Source organism: Malurus melanocephalus, unplaced genomic scaffold, assembly GCF_030028575.1.
Source record: "Malurus melanocephalus ecotype Western Australia unplaced genomic scaffold, MMel_1.1 scaffold_68, whole genome shotgun sequence".
Taxonomy (NCBI): domain Eukaryota; kingdom Metazoa; phylum Chordata; class Aves; order Passeriformes; family Maluridae; genus Malurus; species Malurus melanocephalus.
Window position 1 is genome coordinate 1,298,463 of NW_026623300.1, and position 6,000 is coordinate 1,304,462.

The 6,000-nt window shown below is 35.4% G+C and overlaps 1 protein-coding gene across 1 annotated transcript in view; it reads left to right on the top strand.

Annotated features, from left to right (window-relative positions):
• BMPR1B (bone morphogenetic protein receptor type 1B) overlaps window positions 1–6,000 on the top strand; it is a 222,490-nt gene that overhangs the window by 105,753 nt on the left and 110,737 nt on the right. The gene's annotated exons all lie outside the window — the stretch shown is intronic.

The window sequence follows — 6,000 nt, forward strand, 5'->3', positions numbered from 1 at the left end:
GAGAATCCTGCGGTCTTCTTTATAAATGAAGGGATCTTTTGTGGTTTTAGTATTTCCTTTTCACTTTTGCAAGTCAGTTTTCATCAATGACAGTTATTCTTTTCGTTCTGTGTTTAATCAATATCTGAGGTGCTTCTTAAAGGAAGCTTTAAACTTTGAAAGTAATTGGTCATATTTTAGTTAGGACTAAACTCATATTTTTGAGCTTGGGAGGAAAATTTAAGGAAACTTTTTTTTTAAGGAAGATTACACTTTCATTACAGTTTGTAATGCAGGTGGAATTAAAACTTTTTAACCTATATTACATTGAATTTCTAGAAAGGAGTTTGCCTTTATAGACTTCTATCTCTATTCTTACCAAATTTCTTACATTGATTTGTACTAGTTATATAGATGGTTCCACAGATATGTGTGTGTATATATACATATCTGTGTATATATATATATATATATATATATATACATAAATATATATATAAACATAATATATAAACAATTACAAGGGCAGTTCTCTGCTTTCTGTTGCTGGTTTAGGGGAAGATGTGTAAAAAAACAAGGCCCTGCTCCAGAGTGCCTTTCCATGACAGCAACTCCTTTTCTTCTCTTAGCATTCATTCCTGAAGGAATACATACAAAGGAATTTATTCCTAAAGGAACACATGGAGGAATGTGTCATCTAAATTTAGAGTATTGAAAATTATCTCTGCTAATTAATGATTTTGCACGTTTGCTKTCTCACTGAAGGTCTGCAACAACTTGTTCTGCCTTTTCTCCCCCATTTTTACAGGGGTTCTTTCACACAGACAGCTTTTAAACCTGCATGAAACATAAGGAAACAGTGAAATGTCTGAAAAATATAAATCAAATCATTAATGGTATCGGTTTGACTTCACTGCTCAGTTATTTAGTCCTATAAATCCTGGCATTATGGACTAGATTTATTCAGTGAAAAAGAAATGCCACTTGATTTATTTTATCTGTAAGAGCTCACCATCCTCTGCTGGTGAAACCAGCTCTTTGTGATAATGGATCTCCTAATTTTACCAGGCAATCAAAGATGATGTGATGCAGAGAAGTATCAAAGTGGCAAGGAAACAAGYTTTTTGACTCTACAATAAATGTCACACTGATGCTTAGACTATGTGGTTCAAGTTGTTTACTGACATTTAATATGAAATAATTCAACAAGARGGCATTCCAAACAAGTCATCTATAGCTGTGTATCCTTTGTGTAGCTGCTTTGTCTTCTGTTACTTATGGCATTTCTGAATAGGGAAGCACAGTGATACAGCTGAAAGATTATTGTTGATTTACTCTCTGATTAAACAACTAAATTAGTTTTACATTTTAAAAATTAGTACCATGTATTTTGACTAACTTTGTTTTAAAGGTCCTCCTCAAAGGTGTCTCAAATGAGTGTCAGCTGAGTGAGGAAATGGAAACATTATTATACTAAACAATCACTACGGCGCTGGCCTGCAGTTCATCAATTTTAGAGATGAGGAAGGAATTTTTGTTAAGTGTAAAGAGTTACCCTGCTGTAAAGTGTGCTAAAAATTCCTTATGCTTGACCTCAGGCTATGAGAGCTCAGGTATGCACTGGCTTCTTTTCCCACAGTTCACTAAAAAGGYTTTTGACTAGATCTACAGACATCCTATCTCCTTCACTGAGAATCCTCCTCCTCTGACTTCAGCCTTCCAAGATATTGCAAATTGTTATTAGTGATCTGAGTGCTGTCTTAACCCTGCTTTCCTTATTCACTAGTGAAGACCAACCTCCAATCCATCACAGCATKTGCATGCATGTAAGAGTAGTTCAGTGTCTTTAAAGTGCAGGAATAASTCAATGTCTTTAAATTATTTGGATTCTAAAAGCCCACTGAAGCCATCTTCATTAGTGTCTGCACTGCTGACAGACTTTCCTGCTGTGCAGAGTACAGGAGAGCAGGCTGTGATGAAGGCTGAAGACTCAAACCCAGAATGTCCACRATTTCACATTCAGTGCGTTTGAAAATGTGCCAGTCTAGATGACAGATGTTGCTATTCTTGTGTGGTTAATACAGGTTTGTCTAAGCTTTAGCTACATTGTGAAAACCCTCTGAGGCGCTTATTTTCTTATTTTTCTTGGCTGGATGAAAGGTAACAGTACAGAATGTTAAAGACTTTGGTCTTACTGCTTCAGTCATCTGCTCAGCTCACTCAAAGTTTCATTTATTAAGAAGAGAAGACAAGAAAAATTTCTGAAGGATTTCTGTCTCGCCTTTCCAGTTAAAGGGGAGTGTAAGCCATCTTTTATAGGGTGTGACACATAATAGCTAATTCYAATATATATACCTTCAGTTAACTTCCTTCTTTAAACTAGGAAATGTAAGTACTGTCTATACAGATAAAATTTACTTCTATGATGTTTTCATAAGACGCCTTAAACTCCTAATTTTGGGTGAACTTCAGAGGTTAGGAGAAAAAAAGATTCAGAGTCAGGAAATAGAAATAGATTCAAAATAATTCAAATTATCTTTTACCATTAATTTGCATACAATACTGGCATGTTGGATGCYGACAGTATGCTTCTGTGATGCAACAGGAACCTTCAGATGAGCATTGATTACTGTACCTTATTAGTCATTTACTTTATACTTCCTTGCTAGAGAGACTAAATTCTGAAAAAAAATTCAACCTTTCTAAATCAACATTGAAGTCAAATGATTTAAGCTATTTCTGACTAATATATGAGGTATCCTATGCGAAAAAGGTCAGCAGAGAGGTAGAAGAACGAGTCTACTGTTAGTAGAACTTGGGACAAATTTAGGTCTGCAAGCCCCACAGGCTTCTTGAACCTATGGGATGAACTCATAATCTACATTTGGCTTTTAGCATAGCCTTTTTTMCCTATTTGGCAGGAGTAGCCAAGAAAGAAATCTTCATTTAATCAAGGATAAAATTCACTCATTCATTATATGGAATAAAACCACAGTGTGCATGAAGAGACASATGGAGATTTTCATATAGTAATGAAATTTTATATAAGGTGTTTGAGTGTTTGTTGAGGCACAATATGTTAAGGTAGTTTTCAAAAGATTTAAAAATAATCTTGCAGACCTTTAAAGCTATTTTGTGGTTTCAGAACTTTTGGCTGGATTTACTGTATCATAACTGATGTAATGAAAGAAAACAGAATAAGATGCCTTTAAAAATACACAGAATATTTGGAATATTTTTGAGTATTTAAACTGGTTTATAGTTGCAGAAATCCAGGCTTCTGGGCACAGTTTGGATTTTAGTGTCTGCTACAATCTTTCAATTTTATAGCATTACTGGAAATAATTTTTCCTTACTGCTGGATGCATTCCTTTCTTTCTTTCCAAATAACTTGAATCTTTCACACTACAGGTTTTCTTTTTTTTTTTTCAAGTTACTCATTCAGCAGGTTTTTACTTTCTTTATGTCAGAGTAAGTGATTTTGAAACTTTGATATTATTCATCTTGCTAAAAGGTCATTTTGGAACTGTATTGGTCCATAGTGTTCAATTACYGTTCTGTGTCCCATGGGCATTATTTTAAATAACTACAACAGCCTTTTAAAATGAATGGTAGTGTTGGCATATTTCAAGTATGCCTGTTACTTCTGATTAATATTAGAGTTAGTTCTAGATTTAGGGCTAACCCAATTGCATTTTAAGTCTATGAGCTTAAGTGATGCAGTAACTTAAGTGATGCAGTAACTGTCTCATTATCAAACTGCAATGGCTGGCTGTGCAAAAAGCAAGCAAAAAAAGCAGCAGTTAAATAATGCACTAACACTAACAATGCACTAACACTAATGAACATTTTTCTTGAGCTATTCTTCTTTCACAACCTGCAGGCTGTGTTTGAGCTAAACTTTGCACACGATTAACTTTGGGTGTCACGGTTGCTGCCATTGATTTCAGTGTTTCCTTGCAGGAAAGCACCTAAAAATGCACAGTTGGCACTTCCTCCAAAGCTCTTCTGTTACTGAAAATTTTGYTGGAGGATTTCAAAAACTTAGAAAACATTAGGGTGACCTGAATTAGTGTCTAATTGTTCTATGTCATGCACACTTCAGCTRTGTGATTTTAATGTAAATTATCATTTCTAACACTGGGTTGCTGCCTGTGAATTTTAAGAGGTTTCAGTGACATTTTGTTTAAAAACTAGGCCTTTTTTCCTGAATGTCTGGTTAACACTGCTCTTCCTCCTTTGCTCTMCTCCAGCAGTCATCCTCTGAGTGCTGTCAGACTTTTCCAGCACACTAAGTTCCTATWTTTTTGTCAAGACACTGTCCTTGTATCATTTGAAGTCAAGAAATGCCAGTCTTGTTGCTGTCACCTGTGCTGTAACTCTTCTGCATGGGCAGTTCCAAATAAATACATGGTTATAAACCCAGCCTTCACTAAGAGCTGTAGTTGTGGTATCCTCGCTCTCACTCTCTCTCTTTACACGTCTTCTTTTGCTTCTTTTTATGTGGCATCGTAGTGATGAGGTATGGTAAAGGGATGTTGCATATTTATTTACAGAAATACAGGAATGTGCATGTTTCATTAAAATTATGGGCATCTTGTGAAATATCAAAAAAATGTAAGATAATTCACTGTTTTACAGATGTAGATGTCCAAGAATAAGTTTTTGATATTATACTACACATAAAGCTATGATAAATACTTCAATTTCTTGCTCAGTTTTATTAAACCACTCTGGTTTCTGCTTTTCGTAGGGATTTATTTGTGGCAGCTTAAAAGTTTGATGGAATGATATTATGAATCTGTCATGTACATGATTGAGGAGGAGAGCTGTATGTAGGAGCTTTATGACTGAGAAACATGTAATGAGCAAATTGGTTACACTTTGCATCTGGCACTTCCCCAAGGCATAGCAATTACCTATGTCATCCAAATGTATTTTCATTTAAATACAAAAGGTTTCTGTGGCATCAGTGACAAGCTTCTAAACTAAGGTTTTATAAATAGTGTCCATTTAAACAAAGTCAGCTTACTAATGACCATCTTAGTTTTTCAGACTGCGCAGTAAAGATAAATAAATCATTTGAAAGAAGAGCCTTAACTATGTGAGCAAGGTACTAAAAGCACTTCCMAGAGCTGTTGTTGATGAAAGTAGTGTAAGTAAAGCAGTAAGACTTCACATATCTTTCAATATAGACGCAGGAGATGAAATGTCTGTTTTGTTCCAAACTTAGTGTTAAAAGTTTTTCACTTGACAGAGCTGCAGATGGATGAATAAGTGCTGGCCACAACCTCGGTGGTAACCTCAAAGGTGTGCAGGGATGCTAGCCACTGGATTGTGCCAGGCTGTGCATTTTCTAATCACACAATCTTGATGGTCCTGTAAGCCTTGGAACGGGCTGGGATTTATGTATCAATATTTTCCTGACAAGGAGAATTTTATAAGCTACCTTAAAAAGGCACTGATTTTAAGATAAATTCCTGTAGCTTTTAATATTAATGCTGTTATGATATGGTTTATATTTCACTTGGGAAAAACCTCTCAGTTATGCCATCCAATATACTGATGAAACACAGGAMATTTATCTGCATTTGTGATGCCACAGTGCACACTGAGGACATGCAGCAAATATGCAGTYGTTTGTGTTGATCTTGCCATCTCCTTTTCACTTTCCTTAGTTTTCTGTTTCTAGGTACACATCTCTTAACAGCCCAGGCTCTCAGTGGGTTCACAGAGATGTTATTCTGTTTTTTGTTTTTCTGATTTTTAGACTTTGAAACTTTTATTTATTTCAGGGCAGGACTGTGGGTTCCTACCACCAGTGATGTCTCATGTTTACTGTCATACTCTGCATAATAATTAAATATGAATTTGGATACCTAATACCTGACCACTGACAGAAATKTTGAGAGACAGTGTTAAYAKTAATTCTTCATCCTTCTGTGAATAYCTGTACAGTCCTAATGCTCTTGTGTGAATTCTGTGACAGACACACACTTTATTCAACTTGAAGAACTTGTT